Source organism: Ranitomeya imitator, chromosome 3, assembly GCF_032444005.1.
Source record: "Ranitomeya imitator isolate aRanImi1 chromosome 3, aRanImi1.pri, whole genome shotgun sequence".
Lineage (NCBI taxonomy): Eukaryota > Metazoa > Chordata > Amphibia > Anura > Dendrobatidae > Ranitomeya > Ranitomeya imitator.
In genome coordinates, this window is record NC_091284.1 from 586,084,966 (window position 1) to 586,110,052 (window position 25,087).

Here is a 25,087-nt window from a genome sequence, read left to right on the forward strand (position 1 = left end):
AACCAGAGAGATATGTGACACAAAATAGTTATTAAACAACATTACCCACATGTCTACTTTACATCAGCACAATTTTGGAAACAACTTTTTTGCTAGGAAGTTATAAGGGTTAAAATTTGACCAGCGATTTCTCATTTTTACAACAAAATTCACAAAACCATTTTTTTTAGGGACCACCTCACATTTGAAGTCAGTTTGAGGGGTCTATATGGCTGAAAATACCCAAGAGTGACACCATTCTAAAAACTGCACCCCTTAAGGTGCTCAAAACCACATTCAAAAAGTTTATTAACCCTTCAGGTGCTTCACAGCAACAGAAGCAACATGAAAGGAAAAAATTAACATTTAACTTTTTAGTCACAAAAATGATTTTTGGAAACAATTTTTTTTATTTTCCCAAGGGTAAAAGGAGAAACTGGACCCTGAAAGTTATTGTACAATTTGTCATGAGTATGCCGATACCCCATATGTGGGGGGAAGCCACTGTTTGGGCGCACGACAGGGCTCGGAAGGGAAGGAGCGCCATTTGACTTTTTGAATGAAAAATTGGCTCCAATCTTTAGCGGACACCATGTCGCGTTTGGAGAGCCCCTGTGTGCCTAAATATTGGAGCTCCCCCACAAGTGACCCCATTTTGGAAACTAGACCCCCAAGGAACTTATCTAGATGCATAGTGAGCACTTTGAACCCCCAGGTGCTTCACAAATTGATCCGTAAAAATTAAAAAGTACTTTTTTTCCACCAAAAAATTTCTTTTAGCCACAATTTTTTCCTTTTTACATGGGCAACAGGATAAAATGGATCCTAAAGTTTGTTGGGCAATTTCTCCTGAGTACATCGATACCTCACGTGTGGGAGTAAACCACTGTTTGGGCACAAGGCAAGGCTCGGAATGGAAGGAGCGCCATTTGACTTTTGAATGAAAAATTAGCTCCAATCGTTAGCGGACACCATGCTGCATTTGGAGAGCCCCTGTGTGCCTAAACATTGGAGCTCCCCCACAAGTGACCCCATTTTGGAAACTAGACCCCTCATGGAACTTATCTAAATGCATAGTGACCATCTTGAACCCCAAGGTGCTTTACAAATTGATCTGTAAAAATGAAAAAGTACTTTTTTTTCACAAAAAATTTCTTTTAGCCTCAATTTTTTCATTTTTACATTGGCAACAGGATAAAATGGATCCTAAAATTTGTTGGGCAATTTCTCCAGAGTACACCGATACCTCGCTTGTGGTCAGAAACCACAGTTTATGCGCATGGCAGGGCTCGGAAGGAAAGGAGCATCTTTTGACTTTTTGAATAAAATTAGCTCTAATAGATAGCCCGTGTGTGCCTAAACATTGGAGCTCCCCCACAAGTGACCCCATTTTGGAAACTAGACCTCCCAAGGAACTAATCTAGATGTGCGATAAGCACTCTGAACCCCAAGTGCTTCACAGAAGTTTATAACGCAGAGCCGTGAAAATAAAAAATCATTTTTCTTTCCTCAAAAATTATTTTTTATCCCGCAATTTTTTATTTTCACAAGGGTAACAGGAGAAACTGGACCCCAATAGTTGTTGTTCAGTTTGTCCTGAGTATGCTGATATCCCACATGTAGGAAGGGAAGTAGTAATGTTTTGGAATGCAGACTTTGATGGAACGGTCAGCGGGCATCATGTTACATTTGCAGAGCTTCTGATGTGCCTAAACAGTAGAAACCCCCCAAAATGACCCCATTTTGGAAACTAGACCCCCCAAGCAGGGCCGTTGTCAGCACCCGGCGTACCTGGGCAAGTGCCCGGGCCCTGGCGAGATGAAGGGCCCATTTACGGTAGTAACGGTTGGTTCACAAGTAGTACTGTACACTCACACACTCCACACAGACACACTTATGCTGTTATGCGCTCCTGGCGGGCCCCACTGACACTGTGCTGTTGTTGTGTGACACAGTGTGAGTCTCCCAGCCAGGACTCGGAGGCGGAGCACATCCATTGTCACCGCCCTGCTGCGCAGCTGCAGGAATACTCACCTCCGGAACCATCACCATGGATACGCAGAGTCACTTCCGGGCCGTCTGTCCTGTCACTTCCGGTCGGGTGAGAGCTCGTCATCCTAAGAGCTCAGAGAAGAGATCCTGTCATCCACGTACTTCACCATCCAGGTATAGGCATCCAGCTGCAGTGCAGGCACAGCACCAAGCAGAAAGACGAGCAGGAGGCAGGAGCAGCACTGCAGTCAGGTGAACAGATGGTGCGACCCAGTCCCTGTTCCTGTATCCACAATGGAAGCAACGGCGAAGTGAAGCAGTGAGTGAAGAGCGAGTCTTCCCAAGTTCCAAGTTCCTGGTGGTCCGAACGCATTGCGGGGGCGGGTGGCGGGGGTGATGCAGCTTGCTGTGAGCCTGGGAGTGGATCATCATGCCTGGTCTCTGCTCTGTGCAACTTGCAAGACAGACAGTACTGTCTCTGTCTGGGACTTGTGCAACAATATGGTAGGTTAGCGATGCTGGGACTTGTAGTCCTAGACTGTCTGTATATACTAAATATTCGCGCTAATATAACCCTGATAGGGAGAAAATGAACAGTGATTCACAGTGTGCAGAATAGAAAATACCACAGTGCTATAATAATCTGGTATACTGGTGTAATGGATTCACACCACTATTTTACCATGAGTGGTAATGGATCTTTAGTGATCAACGTGATGGAGGAAAGGAAAAAATAGTCCAAGTACTATAGGAGTTCTTACTCGAGCTGCTGCTTAATAGAAGGCTACAGTGCTAGATTTCAGCCAATGCTATTTATCCAGAGAGTGCAGTCCGAGGAAATCTGCTCGCAGGGAACAGCTGCCCCAGCCGGTGGCAGCATTGAACCGTGCTGAGCTGGCCACTGTAGCGGTGTACCCACGTGCAGGCAGGCCGGTGTCCTTCCTAGTGCGCGAGGTGAGAGCGGCGCTGGGACAGGACCTGCGTGTCGGGGTGAAAGCGTGACCACACACATGACTAGAAATGTGGAATGGATGGCGGTAGGGACAAGATAGAAACCGACGTGTTTCAGAGACGTCTGTCTCCTTCATCAGGGAAGGCCCCTACCCCATACTGACAGTCCTTTTATCCGCCATCTGCCCAATCGCCTCATTGGAATCCAAATAGTTCAACACTACTATTCAATCCTTTATTGATAACAGTGTCCAAAGTGAAGATCCATCTTGTTTCGGCTCTTGACATAGTTTTTATAAAATTTCCTCCCCTCCAATGTGCATTTACTTTTTCAATGCCCGTTACCTCCATGTGTTGAATTAGTCCGTTATGGTGTTCAATAAAATGTTTTGAAAGAGGATGTCCTAGAAATTTTTTCTTTATATTTTGCATGTGCTCACTAATCCTAACCCGTAGTGGCCTTTTGGTGCGTCCAACATACACCTTTTTGCATGGGCATGTTATGGTATAAATAACCCCTACGGTGGAGCAAGTAATAAATTCCTTTATGGTAAATTCAGTATCCGCTTTACAAAACTTGCTTTGTTTATTTGTTTGGACCTGTTTGCACATATTGCACTTATGGCAAGGAAAAAAGCCTTTCAAACTATCCCGAAATAAAGTAGTCTGTTTGAAGTGAGGTTTATTTTGTGTGGTGGGGGCTATTAGATTTCCCAAGTTACGGCATTTTTTATAAACAAATCGAGGGTGTTCCGACATTTTTTTCCCAAGGATATTATCACTTTTTAATACATGCCAGTGTTTTTTTACAATTCTTCGTAAGATGTTCAAATTGGCATTACATTGGGTAATGATAGGAATGTAGTCCAACTCATCTTTTTGTTTTGTTGTAAAGTTAAAAAACTCCTGACTATTTTTCCCTTTCCTCCATCACGCTGATCACTAAAGATCCATTACAACTCATGGTAAAGTAGTGGTATGAATCCATTACACCAGTATACCAGTTTATTATAGCATTGTGGTATTTTCTATTCTGCACAATGTGAATCACTGTTCATTTTCTCCCTATCAGGGTTATATTAGTGCGAATATTGATATATATTTATATCTATTTTAAAAGGATTTTTTGGTTTTACACAATCATTGGTGGTGATTGTTATTTTCGCAGCTAGAATATTAACCCTTTAATACCTGGCGCCCCTCGGTTTTCTTATTATTATTGTATATACTAAATGGCTGGCTGAGTTATATACTACGTCATGGCCTGGGCCTGTGCTATATACTACGTGGGTGGCTGTGTTATATACTACGTGGGTGGCTGTGTTATATACTGCGTGGGCTGTGCTATATACTGCGTGGGCTGTGTTATATACTGCGTGGGCTGTTATATACTGCGTGGGCTGTGTTATATTACTGCATGGGCTGTGTTATATTACTGCGTCGGCTGTGTTATATTACTGTGTGTGCTGTGCTATATATACTATATGGACTGTTATATGCTATGTGGGCTGTGCTATATACTACATAACTGTGTTATATGCTATGTGGGCTGTTATATACTATATGGTTGTGTTATATGCTACGTGGCTTTGCTATATACTACGTGGGCTGTGTTATATACTACATGGCTGTGTTTATATGTGATCATGAATCGTGGTATGTGTTAAAGGGGGCCAACTGAGACTCTTTCGCCCGGGGCCCTCAAAAACCTGGAGCCAGCCCTGCCCCCAAGGAACTTATCTAGATGTGTGGTGAGCACTTTGAACCCCCAAGTGCTTCACAGAAGTTTATAACGCAGAGCCGTGCAAATAAAAAATAATTTTTCTTTCCTCAAAAATTATTTTTAAGCCCGCAATTTTTTATTTTCACAAGGGTAACAGGAGAAATTGGACCCCAATAGTTGTTGTTCAGTTTTTCCTGAGTATGCTGATATCCCACATGTAGGGGGAACCACTGTTTGGGCACATGTCAGGGCTCAGAAGTGAAGTAGTGACGTTTTGGAATGCAGACTTTGATGGAATGGTCTGCGGGCATCATGTTACGTTTGCAGAGCCTCTGATGTGCCTAAACAGTAGAAACGCCCCACAAGTGACCCCATTTTGGAAACTAGACCCCACAAGGAACTTATCTAGAGGTGTGGTTAGCACTTTGAACCCCCAAGTGCTTCACAGAAATTTATAACGCACAGTCGTGAAAATAAAAAATCTTTTTTTCCCCACAAAAATAAGTTTTTAGCCCCCATTTTTTTATTTTCCCAAGGGTAACAGGAGAAATTAGTCCCCCAAAGTTGTTGTGCAATTTTTCCAGAGAACGCTTATGCCCCATATGTTTGGGTAAACCACTGTTTGGGCGCACGTCGGGGCTCGGAATGGAGGGAGCACCATTTGACTTTTTGAATGCAAGATTGGCTGGAATCAATGGTGGCGCCATGTCGCGTTTGGAGACCCCTGATGTACCTAAAAAGTGGAAACCCCTCAATTCTAACTCCAACACTAACCCCAACACACCCCTAACCCTAATCCCAACTCTAGCCATAACCCTAATCACAACCCTAACCCCAACACACCCCTAACCACAACCCTAACCCCAACACACCCCTAACCCTAATCCCAACCCTAACCACAACCCTAACTCCAACACACCCATAATCCTAATCCCAACCCTAACCACAAGCCTAACACTAACACCAACGAACCCCTAACCCTAATCTTAACCCTATTTCCAACCTTAACCCTAATTCCAAACCTAACCCTAAGGCTATGTGCCCACGTTGCGGATTTGTGTGAGGATTTTTCCGCACAGTTTTTAAAAAATCCGCAGGTAAAATGCACTCCGTTTTATCTGCGGATCTACTGCGGATTTCCAATGAATTGACATGTGGCGGAAAATACAACACAGTGTTTCCGCGCTGTATTTTCCGCACCATGGGCACAGCAGATTGGGTTTTCCATAGGTTTACATGGTACTGTAAACGTGATGAAAAACTGCTACGAATCCGCAGCAGTCAATCTGCTGCAGATCTGCAGCCAAATCTGCACCGTGTGCACATAGCCTAATTCTAACCCTAATCCTAATTCTAACCCTAACCCTAATTGCAACCCTAACCCTAATTGCAACCCTAACCCTAACCCTAATTGCAACCCTAATTCAAACCCTAACCCTAACCATAATTGCAACCCTAACCCTAGTGGAAAAATTTAAGTAAATATATTTTCTTTATTTTATTATGTTCCCTACCTATGGGGGTGATAAAGGGTTTATTTATTTATTTTCATCACTGTGATAGAACCTATCACAGCAATCAAAATGTACCTGGAATGAATCTGTTGGCCAGCAGACACGGCGGGCGCACTGCGCATGCGGCCGCCATTTTAGAAGATGGCGACGCCCATGGAGAAGACGGACAGACACCGGGAGAGACACCCGAGCTTGGTAAGTATGCGGGGGTGGGATCGAACCATGGGGGGTGAGATCGGACTGCGGGAGCAGCAGATAGGAGGACGGAGGATGGCAGAAAACAGGACGGAGGATGGGCCGGTGGATTGGTGGCAGGGGCAGATCGCGGTCTCCAGCCATGGCCGATGATATTGCAGCAACAGCCATGGATAGATTGTAATATTTCACCAATTTTCATTGGTTAAATATTACGATTGCTCTGATTGAAAGTGAAAGTGAAATTTTCACCTGAACTGCAGGAGCGCGATCATTCTGTGACGCAGCATACAGTACAGACCGAAAGTTTGGACACACATTCTCATTTAAAGATTTTTCTGTATTTTCATGACTATGAAAATTGTACTTTCATGCTGAAGGCATCAAAACTATGAATTAACACATGTGGAATTACATACTTAACAAAAAAGAGTGAAACAACTGAAAATATGTCTTATATTCTAGGTTCTTCAAAGTAGTCATGAAAATACAGAAAAAATCTTTAAATGAGTAGGTGTGTCCAAACGTTTGGTCTGTACTGTATGCGTCACAGGTCGGATTGGCACCGACTTTCATGACGGATACACTGCGTCACTGTTCGGGAAGGGGTTAATGTATTAAATCTTCAATAATTAAATGACACAATTCCAAAATTATTTTCCAAAACACTTATTTTTTCATTTTGCTGCCCATTTTCCAACCCCCGCTTGAAAAGAAAGCATCGGCTACAAAGTACAACTACTACATCAATGTGTCTGCAGATCAGCTATAGTTTCTCTATAAAACCCTGAGGTATCTTGCAACATTGTGATAGTTTGATTGCCAACCATGATGGCTTGACTTTGGCTATGATATTTTAATTAAATCAATTAACAATTCAGACTTTAACATATGCAATAACCAAGGAATACAAAAATAAAAATACAAATTTTATACATATACTTCTATGAAGATTTTACATTTACAGCAAGAAAAATAAATTGTGTAAGTAGTGTATAATCCATAGGTTTCGTCAAACTCAATCTGACAGGTGCCCCGCCCCTATCAAAGTGTATCAAAGTGTGTAACCCCTCCCCTCCTCCTGTCAGCCAGCTGACCCTGAGGCTGGCTGATTTCCCCTTTTGATATCGTTTGATATACTTTAATTTGTTGCAGTTTGATATTATTCACGTATTTGTTTTATATTTTTATACGTAGCTCGAGTTTGATTCTGTAAGCTGTATTTTATTCACAGTGTATCCATATAGTTCAGAACTTAAAGCGGTTTATTTGTGTCTCTACACGTATTTGTTTTATATTTTTATACGTAGCTCGAGTTTGATTCTGTAAGCTGTATTTTATTCACAGTGTATCCATATAGTTCAGAACTTAAAGCTGTTTATTTGTGGCTCTACTGAACACTAGTACTAAATGGTGAACATTAACTAAATGTTTATTTTCACAAACAGAGAATCTGCTGTGGGTCAGCGGTTTATAACACCTAGGCCAATTGTTGTTGTATTTGCTTTCCCAATAAATGCTTATTTACACAAAACGAAAAGACAAGAAAAGTTATTGTGTCCTGTAGATGGCATCTGAGGTTATTTGTTTTTTGTATTTGCTTTCCCAATAAATGCTTATTTACACAAACCGAAAAGACAAGAAAAGTTATTGTGTCTGTAGATGGCATCTGAGAAGTTATTTGTGTTTCTACTGAGCACTAACTAAATGATTGTCACCTTGATTCTGTAAGCTGTGTTTATTCACAGTGTACCAGATTTTCTCTTTTGTGCCTATATATATATATATATATATATAATATGACCCAATGTTACAACACAAGCAAGAAAGAAGCGGTATGTTTTATACGAATATAAATTTTATTTCTCACAATAAAACAGCATCTCAAAGACATTTCAATACTATAAAAATTCTTACAGAATATAAAAAGTAAAAACATTAAATAGTACAATGAACAATTACACTTCTTACAAAATAATTAATATTGAGTTACAAGGCGAGTACAGCATTTTAGCCAGTACATTCTTTACATCGTGAGCCACATGGTTTGTAGCATCGGTAGAGACCTTTTTTTAGGTAGCAGAGTTCCACGTGTGGTACCTAATGACGGGGAATGTAAAGATTGAATTGTACGGGGAGCCACCGCTAACTTCAGCGGTGTAGATACAGAGCGTGTCTCACTGTTGGTAATTTTTAATTCATCTAAAAGCTTCCTAGTAGCGGTGTTACCCACAACTGTAGACGGCATATTTAGCTCGGCCATAGCCTGCATAAATGAATCCCAACCCGGCGGTAAATTTCTACTGTTCAGAGCATGGCTCTGCGTTGTACTACGTACCAAATCCAGTAAGTTAGACCCTGGTATTACGGATCCTTTGAAAATAAATTCAGTTTTATTATTCCATGCTGTGACATTTTTATTCTGCAGCAGCCTGTTTAGTAAAAATTCAGCATTCTTTTTATATCTTTGGTTTATATGGCTGACAATTTCAGTGATCTCATGATTTTTATCAGAGTCGGTATGATTTTTATCAGAGTCGGTATTTGGCAATTGCTGCTGACCAGAATCAGGAGGGCTAATGAGATTTAAAGCCGATACTTCTTTTGAGCTGTGTCGCGTATGTACCAAGTAGCGTTGTAGCACAGAGCTATACATTTTAATTTTCACATCATCGGGAATGTCACGACGCTGTAAAATGTCGCTAATTTCACCATCAAGGCGTCGAATAACACTGTCGCGTATGTTATCTGTAGTACCGGGTCTTAGTTTGTCTAGCTCCTGTTTGGGGACTAGATACATTTTCGCTGCATGCTCCATTATCTTCCGGCGATCAGGCTTGTTATTATTGGAATTGCAAAAGCTAAAAGAGGTCCGATAAACCCGCCGGCCTGTTTTAGTAGTCGCTTCTTTTTCTTTATGGACTGAGATCTGTCGCTCAGGGTTCTTATAGCTTTACGCCACTTCTTTAATATACCTTTTTGGCGCTCTTTCAGCGGAATCCGGCCTTTTAAGATATTTAAAGCAATCTCGCCTATGGCTGTAATTAAATCATTGCTTGCATCGCGCAAAATAGACTTTCTGACAGCGGGTGTTGCTTTCACTAGGGTTTTTAAGAGAGCCCAGTTACGCCGGAGCCTCTCAGACATCTTTACATCACAACGCACACAGCGTAGAATGTCTGATACCGGGTAAAATTCACTTTTTAGAAGTGTTTTTCTTCTGAACATAGACAGCGGGCAACGCGGGGGGAAACAACCCAGTCCTTAAACGCAGATCCTCAGGAGTATTAGCTCTCAAATCTACAAGCAAATACCCGTAAGGCTCCCGCGTGGCATCCTCAAAAGCTTCTAGGAAAAAACGTGTTTTTCCGGGATACATCTGACGAGCTAGAGTTAAAATTTGTAATTTATCTCGGGGGTTATTAAAAAGCACCATGTACTTTGTGTTTAAATTTATCGTACGACTTTTCTTACCCTGACAAAATATGTTTTGCACCAGGTAGAAAATGCTGAGATTTCTGTGGTGCACATACTTGGTAAAGGCTTTTTCTATCTCACAATTCTCACTAGCACTCTCCATGAGATCATCAACAATCGCCAAATTCACCTTCTCCGGTGGGAATAATTCGTCATCTATGAATGTATTCGGCAGACCCTCCACAAATCTGGCGTGGGGAAAAGAGAGAGAGATTTCATCATATAGTTTTTGCCAACACGAATAAAACCATACAATATTATCAGGTTTCTGAGAAAAATTAGCTTCAATATTATATAGCAGCTGTTTTACAAAATAGCTCTTTCCAGAATTAGACGGGCCTGCTAGAATGCATGAGAATGGGTGCTGCAGACGCGTATCCATCACAATACTCGACTAATATCCAAAAGGTAATGTTGTGAAATCATCTAATAGTCGCCGCTTTGTATAAACGCACTTTTGTGTTTTGCGTAATGGCCTTGTTTCAATATCCCAGTACTTTTTATTTCTCACAATGGACGCCTGCTGTACGACAATACGTTTCTGAGTTTCTGCGGCAGAATTGTGCGGGTAGTCCAGAACTAGATCTTTCAGACTGTTGAAATTAATAGATTGAGAGTTACCAACATTTAGTGTTATCCCCTTAACTTTTAAGACAGTTTTACCAGTGTTGAGTTTGTATCCGTAAGTTTTGGGAGCCGCGGATACAAATTCTGTGATGTGTGTACCATCGGGTATTTCACTGGTCAGCTCCCCCAGGTAATCGCCTAAAGGCGGTTGCCACTCACCATCTCTCTGTACAAAAATAACTGAATCTGTGTCGTGATAAAGACACCTCTCCCGCAGACGGTCCAGCAGCGAATAGAGCTCTAACCGAGCATACGCTGTTGTAAAACACGCTATAAAAATGTTTGTGTTTTTGTTGAGTGTGTGGTGGCCTTTTGCATATTTCCAGTTAATGGTTGCGGTGTCATCATCAAGGAAATGTAACATCGAAATGTCATAGTAAGGCAAGAACAAATACTTAAAAAGTTCATCTCGATCCCTAACAATGCTGGTACATGATAGATTAGATCTCTGAGCAAACTTTCCCCATAAAGAATTTAAGAAAAGCTTGGAGATCTGTCGCTTAGCAGGATTGACAGCTATATTTTCAGGCCGTAATTGGACACCTTCTTTTTCAAGAAAAGAGTCAATGTACTGCCGTTTCTTGGCATCATCAGTGCACCAGCTAGGATAACCAGAGGCTTCCTGCTTATCCCTAAGATGTAATTTAATGTAAGGCGCAAACAGATCATCAGTGGTTTTAGGAAAATGCCATATTTCGTAGATGTGAGCGATCCGATACTCTTTTTCTATAGCCATCTCGAGCTCTATAGTGCCCCAGGTGCCTGTCAGCGACCGTTCTTCATCACTGTGGGCACAAATATCTGCCTGGGAATTTGCAGCGCATGTGTAGCAAAGGGGAAACATTAATCTTTTGTTGAGTTTTACCGGTAGAACTGGAAAAAATAAATCTCTCGGCGGGTAGACCTTGACTCTAGCAATGCCAAAGTATTTTTTAATGAATCCAAAATTGTCGTAGATGATGTCTGGATGGCCTACAGGGTATGTTTTAGTTTTGTTTACAAAGGGGTACAGACTGGTGAAATCGTAGTAGTGTAAAGTCTCCCCTTCTTCCCGATGGTGATAGAGCTTAATGGCGTTAGTTCGCCCGCCATAAAGCGCATCACGGGGGTCTAAAGGAACGGGGAATTCCATCTGGCGAAGAAATGTTTGAAGGTTAGAATCATTTTCAACCATTTCATTCCACTCATGTTCCCACATCAGTCTTACTGTGTACCCGCAACACTGTAAGTAACGCTTTTTAGCTAAAAAGGTGTAATATAACTGGCCGTAGGACGTACTCGTGACCTTATTCGTGTCATTTTCATTATAGCACACGGGACATCCGTGGTAAAAACACCCCTGAAATTCAAAGGCTATGTGCTGGCCGCTAACATAGGCATAACCATCTAGAAAATACTTTCCGACCTGTTTTTCACCGCCTCTCAAAGCGTGCTGTATGTCGATGTTCTCAGAGTGGGCTACATACATGAGCCACTGTATAACGGGTGTCGAGTAGCGCTTTTTTGCCTTGTGATAATTATCACCAGGTAAAATGGCGATTGTCTTTTTTGGAAGAAATTTAAACCGGTACATTGTCATACACACCGAGGCCAGGGTGATGAGCTGAAAAGGATCAACACATCTGCTCACTACAATCGTTTGCTTTTGACGCTTACAGTATTTTTTAACATTTTTCTGCGTCATCTGCATAATACGCTCTCTATAGATCTCGCAGGCGTGTCTCAAAATTTCAACATCTTGCTTGCAATAAGATTTTAGCTCGGCCTTGAAGTCAAAAGTTGTATTTACCTGTGTCTCATACCACTCCAGGAACTCTACCTTCTCACCAGGTGACATGTACTCCACCCCATAATATTTTACATCAGGTATGGGACCTACATAGTTTTGGTTTTCTCGGGTATTGAAAAAGTGTGGAAAATGTCCTTTGCCTCCTGAAAAGCCCATGGCCTGTGGTAATTTACTGAGTTTCATGGGGATAAAATTTAGAGAGTCTATGAACCTTATAGACAAATCAGGTAGCGACACACACAAGAGACGGCCACCTTGTGTTATCAACTGTACTTGTAGTTTTCCAGAAATCAGTTCCTTAACAATAAAGTATGCATCGTATCTTCCACCATTGTGAGCAATAAATGTATGATCTGAAAATTTACCGCTTGTAAAGAACTGTACAAAGTCATGTGTACAGGTATCACCCTCAAACTCCCAGGAAGGGTGGCCATACAGCGTTGTAGCATAAACGTAATTCGGGATGTGCGTGCCTGTCTCCTGCATACATTCAAAATCATAAAAGATATAACAATCTGACTCATCCTGTGCTACATACTTCCGCATGTAACAAAGATGGGCATCGAATTTATTTATATGTCTGCGACATACAGGACAGCGCAAACCATTACATTTATGCTCTGTTTCGCTATTTCTGAGGACAAAAAGGTTGCATTTATCACAAAATGTTTTAAGTCTGCAGAATGCCGGGTCGCCTAATCCCAATTGTTTGTGATAATCTAAGCACACGCTCGAGCGGCAATAAACTCTGCAAACAGGACATCTGGGCTGCTGGTCGGGACCGCTTTCTACGCAATTCTCTCTCTGACAGGCTTTACAAAAATACTGGCAGGAGTGTTTGTTTTTGTGGTGAAACACTGAATTGCAGAGCTCACAAAAGTAATTAGCACCAATAAAACCCTTCATATTTTTGATCCCGTAGTAGTGATTATCATGGAACAATATGAATACTGTTTTGCCATTAGCTGTATTACTGCTCTGAAAGTAATGCCAATCGCCCTGACTATAGTACAGTACTTTAATGGTGACCCCCAAATATTTTTCAAATGCAGGGATGTCGCTAAAACTCACTAATTGATCATCAGGGATGCCCAGTGCTGCGTGTATGTTTTTAGAGCGGCTCAGTAAAACACCATCAGTGACATCCGTGTCGTCCATCAGGGCGCACACACTAGCAGCCAAACACAGATTTGTCGTGTAATTGTTAAAATCATACAGCCATTGTCTCTTTTGTTTAATGATCTGACTGCTCGCTATAGATTTCAAGCGCCTTTTTTGTTTTACACCACCGCGTCGGTTTTTAATGATGGTGACGACTAGCTTTAGCGAATTGGATGCTATGCATTCACTGTTACTTTGAAGTGCGCGGGCAACAGCATTTAAAAAAGATTCGGAATTAAAATCTTCACGGGTTTGTTTTGTAGTGAAAATAGGGTCTAAAGTATCGCCGACATCAAACCTTAACTGTACAAAGTCGCCAGGTTCAATGTCCCTGATGATTCTATCCAGTAATGCCTGAATGCCTTCATGAACAATATTCAAGCCCTCTTCAAATGATCATACAAGCTCCAAATTTACAAATCTAAAATGATCTGTATGTATATGGCCATTGAAATTGCGGAGGGCTCTTTCATGATGATGGATGTGTTGCAAAAATACTGTATGATCGGGGCGACGCACATTACCAGCAGCGTCAGCGTCTGCGGCTTGTGAATTTTGTGTAGATGCATGTGCGGCATCTGCAGAGCTGCCTTGGCTATGTGAGTGCTGTTCTGACTCTTGTGACGACGTCTGTGGTGGCTGTAGAGGCACTGCAGGACACATGCCACCACGACGCCTCCTAGAGCATAGCGCCCGTCTAGCGCTGACCAACAATTTTAGAGCCCTCTTTATAACTCTAGCCCTATTATACCTGGGTAGTGTTAGTTTAGGTGGTTTATGCATGCCGTAGCCGACCATATCTAGTCATAATGGGGTCGCTGTAGTTGTTATCTCGCCATCCAGCAGCAGGCTCCGAAGTGCGTATAGTTCGGACTTATTAGCCTGTGTTGGGCTTTGTGTTGATAATAATTTTTCAAAAGTATCGCAAAAAACCATTATTTTGGGGACCCAGCGTTTGTAGCGTAAGTAGCGGACGAAGTGTTCCTGAAACACAAGCATTTCAACGGGGCCCCAGCAGCGGGATTCATGCTGCAGATCTATAGCTGGCGCATGAATCCGTGGCTTTTTACACACCTTAAGCTCTTTACACACCTTAACATCAGCCGGCCGCGACCTCTTTGACCGTTTCTTAACATTAACAGAGTTAGATACACAGACATGAGATATGTCACCCAAATTAGAGGGTGCTGAGGGTCCGACCCCAGAGGCATTAGCAGGCCCCGTTACACATGGCGCTGACGGTTGCATAGTGTGGGACATACGTATAATGAGCGGTTCTACGGATGGTTGCTTACCATCAGCGAGCTGATCAATCTCGCGATCATACTCTTCACGAGTCATCGTGGCTGTTGCACCCACGGCGCAGGATGTGGTTGGTGGCTCTGTAACATGTTTTGTTTTTCGCTTATGTTTTCGGGGTGCCTCGACCACTTCTGGATATAGTAGCGCGGGGTCATTCACACGGATTGTCGATGGCTGTCCGGTGCTTGAATGGAGTATTTCACGATGGTCCGACGGTACAGGGTTTCCTGCGTCCTGCACCACGCAGATCGGTGATAGCGGATATGCTCTAACAGCTCCATTAGCCGTCTGTATTGCCGACCACGCTGGTGCTGCGCTATTCTCGGTGATCTGTAGCGGCTGTAGAGGTGCTGGAGGTGTTTTTCTCATGACTTTGTGCTTAACTGTGGGAAAGATTATACATGTGTCAGATATGTGCGAGACCGTCGCAGGCCGCTGCGCTTAGCTGCAGGAAAGATTATACATGTGTCAGATATGTGTGAGACCGACGCAGGTCGTTGCGCTTAGCTGCAGGAAAGATTATACATGTGTCAGATATGTGTGTGCCATGGATCTCAATGGTGAAGCACGTGTATCATTGATTGTACAGAGACTGTGCATGTATACCAAAATATACACTTACGGGATAGCGATGTGTGGTGAATGATTGCCGTGGCGTCTTCTGTAGCTTCTGCGAGGCTCTCCATTAGCTCCGGTATATTCTCTTTTGTGAAAATTCTTCTAGGCTTCAGTTTACAAGCTATAAATAAAGATGTAGGCCTTAGTAGAGGCGTGGTGGATTTTCTCAGAGCGGTTGTGCAAAAACTTTTCATACGATTACCTTTTCCTTTCCGGCACCCCGGTCCGAGCTGTTTTTTAGGGGCTCTAGAAACAGGGCTGTTTCTCGGCGTGGGGTTCTGGTACATCAGTTCCTCAACAGGCAGCTGATTGTGTTCCGTGGTGGTTGGTTCTGGAAACATGTCGACATCTGTAAAGAATTAATATATATATTTACACGTCTAAATACTTAAAAGCTATATACACACACACACATACATACACGCAGACACACAACGCACCTATGATGTCCTGAGTAAATCCCACACAGCAGCGGCACCTGCATTAGTGTTACTATACTCAGCTCCAGGTGTATCACACTCCAGAGTAGGCACGCTGAAGCCGTTGAAAAACTCATCGGGAATGCTCCTGATAAAGTCATCTACAGCATCGGGGGTGTTCCTGGTAAATTCATCTACAGCATCGGGGGTGTTCCTGGTAAATTCATCTAGATTATCGGGGAGGGCCCTGATTAATTCATCTTAAACAAGAAAGAATAAACAATATAAAGATAATATATAAAACAATCCTTACTTAGAATGGGCCGCTAACAGATACATGTATATAAATCTTGAAACATACCTATTACAGAATCCTCAGCTTGGCTGGAAAAAGCCGAAAAATTTTGGGATTCCATCTAAAATAAATTATCTGTGTAAATTTTTTGTGCAATCTATATTAACCACACACCACCACTCGTCAAACTCATTTATATACCCCAACAAATAAAACTGCGGCCCGTGTATAAATATTCTTATACTAAGCAAATCATGGGTAATACGGCTAAGTCTTTCTATATTATACAGCGTCACTAAATATGGTTTATGCGGTAAAACTATATTATACAGCCCCACTAAATATACCGCTACTGTATAAATATGACTATAAATATGTCTATGTTAAACAAAACACAGGTAGTAAGTAAGCGCTGCATGCGCTAGTTAGGGCGCATTAACAGTTATTAACTACTGTATTACATAAATTATGTTATAATAGCTGTCCGCGGCTAAGTCTTTCTATATTAATTATGGACCACAGAATATGGTTTATGCAGTAAAACTATATTATACAACGATACTAAATATGCAGCTAGCATCTAGTATAACACTAACTTATTAAACAAATAACACCCTTAATTATGGTTTTAGAGATGCATAGTTAAATATAATTAAGCATTTGCGAATAATAAGACAACTGTCTTATATACTTACATTTAGAATAGCTCTGCTTTTTAGTCTAGTCGGACTTCTGGTGAATGTCTGATGTACTTAGTGGTCCAGCCAGCTGTATTTATCCTGAGTGTCAGAAATCAGCTCACCTGTTAACACCCAGAAACACACCCAGTTACGCCCCATCACACGCCTTCTGTTAACACCCAGAACACAACCATACATGCAATTAATGCATGCATTAACTCACGCATGATATATCCGGATTAAAACAGGAATTTTTATACAGCTGAATTTCTGAAAGAAGCAGGCTTTTGATTAACGAGCCACAATCATTTTAATCAATCATGACGTCTAAATCGTATGATGCCATATTAGAAAAACAATATTTTACAAGCCAGGCACCCGGATCATTCTCGGGTATTGACAAATTATTTAGATCTGCAAGAGTGCGCGGAATAAAGAAATCTGATGTGATTGCTTGGTTGAATAAGCAAGACACCTACACACTACACAAGCCTGCTAGAAAACGCTTTTTGACAAATAAAATTTACATCTCGGCCATTGATGCGCAGTGGCAGGCGGATCTCGTAAGTTTAATTGACTATTCAAGGGAAAATGATAATGTCAAATACATCCTGACGGTGATTGATGTTCTATCGAGATACGCATGGTGCGTGGCCTTGACAAACAAGACAGGCGCTAGTGTCGCCAGATCGTTCGAATTAATATTTCAAAATGATAAGCGCATACCGAAGAAACTGCAGACGGATCGCGGCAAAGAATTTATAAATTCATCACTCAGGCAACTATGTAATATGCACAATATTCATCACTTTTTTACAAACAATGATGTAAAAGCCGCTATGGTCGAGCGTTTTAATCGCACATTAAAAACCCGTATGTGGCGCTATCTTACGCATCATAATACCTTTAGGTATATTGATATTTTACCGGATTTGCAGCATAGGTACAACCATACGTACCACTCAACGATCCGCTGTAGTCCCGCGTCTGTGTCAGAGAGAAACGTGATGCAAATCTGGCGCAATATTTACAGTTCTACTATTACTAATAAACCGATTAAACCGTCTTTAACGGTTGTCTCTCATGTGAGAATATCTCGCTATAAGTCGACCTTCTGTAAGGGCTATTAGAAGACGTACAGCGATGAGATTTTTTTAATCACCGGCGTCTCCAATAAATTTCATAAACCCCTTTATAAAATCAGTGATTTAGCCGGGGAGCCTGTAGAGGGGTCATTTTATAAGGAAGAGCTGCAAAAAATACCTATGGATGAGGATCGTGTCTACAGAGTAGAAAAAATTTTGAGAAAAAAACGTGTCAGGGGTGTGAGTCACTGCTTTGTCAAATGGCTGGGCTACCCCGAAAAATTCAATAGTTGGATCCCGGCCTCGGAGTTGACAGATATATAACCATGGAAGCGGGCTCATTTTTCGTGACATTACCCAGTAATTCGTCAATTAAAATCTACCCTGAAAACACAATATCGGAGTACAATACCAAGTTAGCGCGGGCCGTTCATCTTTCGGCAGATTATGAGGTGGCGTTAACGGAAATACAGTACCCCCATACGTGGAACACGTTTGATGCTTTTGAAGGGAGCTTCCACGCGGCTAAACACGGCGAACCGTTAGTACAGTATCACATAAAATCAGGATTTTACTCGTCCATTCCTAAGCTAGTTGGCGCGGTCAATGCCCGAATAGAAGCGCTGTATTTATCTACGCCTGCCTACAGAATACGGTATGATGAGCTACGCCGCGAGGTGATCCTGCCCGACCCATCCCCTATACAATTTGCTCTGGGTACTAAGCTAAAATTTATTTTCGGACTGCAGACCGTCGATGACTCCCCCGTTGCTTTAATGCCGTGGAATCGCCGCTTTTACCCCGATTCAAAGGCTGGTTTTTATTCGCTTTTTGTATACACTGATATAATTCAACATCAACTTGTAGGTGACAGTTACGTTCAACTGCTACGAACCGTAGAAGTTAGCGGCGATGATAATGATATTGTCACGGTGCGCTACTCACGGCCCGATTACATACCGCTGTGCAAGCAACACTTTGACTCCATAAACATTACAGTCATGTCGGACCAGGGCACGCCGGTTAAATTCAGATACGGAAAGTGTATAGTGCGATTACATTTTAGACCTCGTCAGCATTGACACGATAAAATGCTGTCTCAAAGGGTGTATGGAGATCCAGCTGTTTATGCCCGCTACTATACTGCCCAGTCGGGGCACGGGCTAGAGGGATTCCGCGGGAGCGAGTACATGTATGGCTCTGGCCTGGCAGGGCTATTTAAAGGCTTATTTCGTCGCGCCGTTCCGCTTTTCAGAAAAGGCTTAGAATTAGTAAAACCACACGTTCGGACGGCTGCCCGGAACATCGCTGCAGATGCCGTGACATCAGCATCGACGGCCCTTATGAAAAGGATAAATACACCAACCCAGCAAGACGGCTCTGGGATAATCTATGTCGCTAAAAAAGCCCAAAAAAGAAAGCGGCGCGTTTGCCCTCCTTTACCGCCGATGCTCATGAATAAAACTACATCCAAGAGACGTCCCCGTCAGAAACGAGTAAGACGCTCTGCGGACGACATCTTCTAATCAGTTACCATGGCTTTCCTGCATGACGCTTCTGTAGAGTGCGCAAAATCTGAACTGGATATTTTTGCCGTACCACCGACTCAAACAAGTATCGAGAAATCTCTATTTGTAGAAGTACAGCCGGTTGCTGCTCTGTCAGACAATGGACCGTTGGAGTTTTACATATCTGGTAGCGGTGATTATTATTATTATCTGAACAACACGCTTCTGTACATAAGCTGTCGCATCGTGAAGCAGGATAATACGGCCATCGCCGATGGTGCGCGTGTGGCGCTCATAAACTACCCTCTAGCCACTCTTTTTAACCAGGTCGATATTACTCTGGGAGACCGACTTATCTCACAATCGGACAATCTCTACAGCTATAGAGCGTACATAGAGACCCTTTTAAATTACAGTTCACAGACGCTGGCATCACAATTTACAGCCGGTTTGTTCTATAAAGACACTGCGGGGCATCATAATGACAGGCGCCTGGATGGCGCAAATGCGGGATTTATCAAAAGAGCCAGTGCCGCTTCTCGCTCAAAACCCATCGATCTTTTGGGGCTCATTTTTGGGGATATATTTAACCAGCCAAAGTTAATATTGAATGGTCTTGACCTTAAGGTTAAGCTGTCAAGAAATAAGGATACTTTCTGCCTCATGTCCGCAGAAGCCGAGCCGCTGAAGGTACAAATCTCGCAGGCGGCTCTCTATGTGAAAAGAGTGCAGGTATCACCGGCTGTCCGAATCGGCCACAGCCAGGCCCTCCTAGCCGCAACAGCCAAGTACGCTGTTGACCGAACATGCCTGAAAGTGTACAGCGTCGCCGCAGGGACACGGATCACGAACCACGAGAACCTCTTCCTAGGACAGATACCAAAAACTGTTATATTGGGGTTTGTAGATAATGAGGGCTTCAGCGGTTCTTATACAAAAAACCCACTGGACTTTCACCACTACCACGTCAACCACGCGGCATTATATCTGGATGGTCAGCAGATACCCGCGAGGCCTTATAATCCTAATTTTAATGCTGATTTAGCCATCAGAGAATATATGGCGCTTGCCCATATATCGGGCAAGCAAAAGGCTGATTGTGCCATGGCGATAGATCGTGAAGAATTTATGGCTGGCTTCACGCTATTTGCTTTTGATTTATCGCCTGATCAAGAGCCTGGAGGCCATTTTTCGCTCATTAAAACAGGTAATCTGCGTGCTGAAGTCCGCTTTGCGATAGCGACACCCCACACGATAAATATGATTGTCTTTGCAGTCAACCACACCATTCTGGAAATTAATAACAGGCGAGAGATCTTGTACGATTTTAATTAAGCAACGATGGACAGTCTGCAGCTTACAGTTGTAGTGCGGGCCGATAATTATACAGACCGCATATTCGCCGGTGTGTTTCCGTGTGATTTGCTTCCGGAAGAAAGAGTGACTCAGAGACCCGCGGCATATATTGTGAATACAGACCCGGCGAATCAAGCTGGTCGCCACTGGATATTAATCGTACTCTGCGACGATAAGACGGGCATATTTTTTGACAGTTACGGCTTCCGTGCGGATAATATTATCTTTCCATGCGCTTTTGTGACATTCCTGAACAAGAATTGTTATTCTTATTGTTATCAGAGCGCACAAATTCAAGATTTGTATAGCCGTGTATGCGGTCATTATTGCATATATGTATTATACCATTTAGCTCGAGGCTTTCCATTTAAGAAGGTTTTACAAAATTTCACGTCTGACTTGCAGAATAATGATCGAACCATATCAGGTTTTGTGACATCAAGATTTTCAGGCGCAGTCCTTTGTTCATCGTGTCGTTATCAGATTCCGCAAAGATGCATTTGTCAGCATTATGCTGTTAGCTAACTTAAAGTGTGCTTCCTTTTTTCTGTTTGTGTAAAGTGAGTGCGGTTAGCTTAAAATGTGTTCTTTATTTCCAATTAGTTCTGACAATAAAACATTTTAATGAACATAACACGCTGTATGTAGTTGTACAGATCCTAAGATATAATTATATACCATAACACCTCCAGGCAGCTGACCCGCAGATAACACCGATGACCCACAGATAACATCTACAGACACAAATGTGTTATAAAACAAAGTTCTGCTTCACAAAGATCACCAAACAGCATGAATTTGTACAAAAATATCTGACCCTCAGATAACACAGCTGCCCCCAATTTAGTTAATGCTCAGTAGAAACACAAATAAGTTTTCTGAGAACGCTAATACAAAATACAAATAACCTCAGATGACATCTACAGGACACAATAACTTTTCTTGTCTTTTCGTTTTGTGTAAATAAGCATTTATTGGGAAAGCAAATACAACAACAATTGGCCTAGGTGTTATAAACCGCTGACCCACAGCAGATTCTCTGTTTGTGAAAATAAACATTTAGTTAATGTTCACCATTTAGTACTAGTGTTCAGTAGAGCCACAAATAAACAGCTTTAAGTTCTGAACTATATGGATACACTGTGAATAAAATACAGCTTACAGAATCAAACTCGAGCTACGTATAAAAATATAAAACAAATACGTGTAGAGACACAAATAAACAGCTTTAAGTTCTGAACTATATGGATACACTGTGAATAAAATACAGCTTACAGAATCAAACTCGAGCTACGTATAAAAATATAAAACAAATACGTGAATAATATTAAACTGCAACAAATTAAAGTATATCAAACGATATCAAAAGGGGAAATCAGCCAGCCTCAGGGTCAGCTGGCTGACAGGAGGAGGGGAGGGGTTACACACTTTGATACACTTTGATAGGGGCGGGGCACCTGTCAGATTGAGTTTGACGAAACCTATGGATTATACACTACTTGTGTATGTTTCAAAATGCTGAGAATAAGCCTTGTTATAGTTTCAGTCTTGGTTACAAGTACACTAACCATTTTAAAAATGTGAAACTCATCATCACTGGTCTTTGTAGAAACAATTTCAGGGAAATTACTTTTTTCCCTCTGAAAGCTAACCTGTTCTCTTATTCCTGCCTTCACATTAGTTCTCACAGTTCCTTTCTACTTCCAGCCATTAATAGCTTTATCACTCTTTTACTTTCAGGAGCAAAATGAACATCTAAAAAGTTACCCTTGTTACTGTACTTTTTGCAAACAATTTTTGAAGTCTAAAAATGTCGTGGTGGCCCTTCATATTGATCTACATGCACAGACCTTCCTGAGAGGTAACCTCTCCTCACCTCTAACTGTAATAAAGTCTAGCAGATTCTCACTCTGTTTCCTTATTATTCGACTCCAACCACTTTCATTAATTCAACTAATGAATAAAGAGCATAAGGAGCTTAGAAACCCGGCTATAGAGTTTATCATTAAAACATTTTTTAATTTAAATCACGGCATAAAAACAGGTTCAAGCAATAGTGTATCATGAAATGAACGAAAAATGTAAAGTGAGAAGGTGGGCATCAATACAAGAATGAGGTGATTGCACAGGCAATATTATAGTATCAATGGATACAAGAAAATTCTGTGTCCCAGTAAGCAGGTCATCATTGCAGCAGAAGCATACTCCATATAGAAAATGGGGAAGAGAAAGAAAGAAAGAAACTGGCCTCCAATCCAGACACTGCTGTATATAAATAAAAAATAGAATCAGAATGTCAACAGCTGTGTTTTATATGAGTCAAATAGCAAAATAATATGCACGGGTGCAACCCCCTATATGTGTGCAGTAAATAGGGATAAGGGGGATCCTTTGTTTCTCTGTTGATTTGCAATATATAGAGAACTGATGCCACTGATACATATCCTAGATTTAAACATCGGGATATAATCCCATATTTATAGGGACAATGCAAAAATTACCAGGACACTCCAAAAATAGCCAATCCTACAAAAACCAAGGAGTAAGAAAGTCCCATATACAAGTATAAAGATATTAAACAATAATTTTATTAACCCCTTTACCCCCAAGGGTGGTTTGCACGTTAATGACCAGGCCAATTTTTACAATTCTGACCACTGTCCCTTTATGAGGTTATAACTCCGAAACGCTTCAACGGATCCTGGTGATTCTGACATTGTTTTCTCGTGACATATTGTACTTCATGATAGTGGTAAAATTTCTTTGATAGTACCTGCGTTTATTTGTGAAAAAAACGGAAATTTGGCGAAAATTTTGAAAATTTCGCAATTTTCAAACTTTGAATTTTTATGCAATTAAATCACAGAGATATGTCACACAAAATACTTAATAAGTAACATTTCCCACATGTCTCCTTTACATCAGCATAATTTTGGAACCAATTTTTTTTTTTGTTAGGGAGTTATAAGGGTTAAAAGTTGACCAGCAATTTCTCATTTTTACAACACCATTTTTTTTTAGGGACCACGTCTCATTTGAAGTCATTTTGAGGGGTCTATATGATAGAAAATGCCCAAGTGTGACACCATTCTAAAAACTGCACCCCTCAAGGTGCTCAAAACCACATTCAAGAAGTTTATTAACCCTTCAGGTGTTTAATAGGAATTTTTGGAATGTTTAAATAAAAATGAACATTTAACTTTTTTACACAAAAAATTTACTTCAGCTCCAATTTGTTTTATTTTACCAAGGGTAACAGGAGAAATTGGACCCAAAAAGTTGTTGTCCAATTTGTCCTGAGTACGCTGATACCCCATATGTGGCAGTAAACCACTGTTTGGGCGCATGGGAGAGCTCGGAAGGGAAGGAGCGCTATTTGACTTTTCAATGCAAACTTGACAGGAATTGAGATGGGACGCCATGTTGCGTTTGGAGAGCCACTGATGTGCCTAAACATTGAAACCCCCCACAAGTGACACCATTTTGGAAAGTAGACCCCCTAAGGAACTTATCTGGATGTGTGGTGAGCACTTTGACCCACCAAGTGCTTCACAGAAGTTTATAATGCAGAACCGTAAAAATAAAAAATCATATTTTTTCACAAAAATTATATTTTTGCCCCCAATTTTTTATTTTTCCAAGGGTAAGAGAAGAAATTGGACCTCAAAAGTTGTTGTCCAATTTGTCCTGAGTACGCTGATACCCCATATGTGGCAGTAAACCACTGTTTGGGCGCATGGGAGAGCTCGGAAGGGAAGGAGCGCAGTTTGACTTTTCAATGCAAAATTGACAGAAATTGAGATGGGACGCCATGTTGCGTTTGGAGAGCCACTGATGTGCCTAAACATTGAAACCCCCCACAAGTGACACCATTTTGGAAAGTAGACCCCCTAAGGAACTTATCTAGAGGTGTGGTGAGCACTTTGACCCACCAAGTGCTTCACAGAAGTTTATAATGCAGAACCGTAAAAATAAAAAATCATATTTTTTCACAAAAATTATATTTTTGCCCCCAATTTTTTATTTTTCCAAGGGTAAGAGAAGAAATTGGACCTCAAAAGTTGTTGTCCAATTTGTCCCGAGTACGCTGATACCCCATATGTGGCAGTAAACCACTGTTTGGGCGCATGGGAGAGCTCGGAAGGGAAGGAGCGCCGTTTGACTTTTCAATGCAAAATTGACAGGAATTGAGATGGGACGCCATGTTGCGTTTGGAGAGCCACTGATGTGCCTAAACATTGAAACCCCCCACAAGTGACACCATTTTGGAAAGTAGACCCCCTAAGGAACTTATCTAGAGGTGTGGTGAGCACTTTGACCCACCAAGTGCTTCACAGAAGTTTATAATGCAGAACCGTAAAAATAAAAAATCATATTTTTTCACAAAAATTATATTTTTGCCCCCAATTTTTTATT

The 25,087-nt window shown here is 41.6% G+C and overlaps 1 long non-coding RNA gene across 1 annotated transcript; it reads right to left on the reverse strand.

The window, feature by feature from the left end:
* Window positions 1-15,794: 15,794 nt before the first annotated feature.
* On the reverse strand, window positions 15,795-16,817 carry LOC138672220 (uncharacterized). The gene is made up of 3 exons (XR_011319648.1): window positions 16,738-16,817; window positions 16,109-16,163; window positions 15,795-16,007 (listed from the first exon to the last, which is right to left on the reverse strand). It is a non-coding gene; the product is annotated as an uncharacterized lncRNA (long non-coding RNA).
* Between the last annotated feature and the right edge of the window lie 8,270 nt (window positions 16,818-25,087).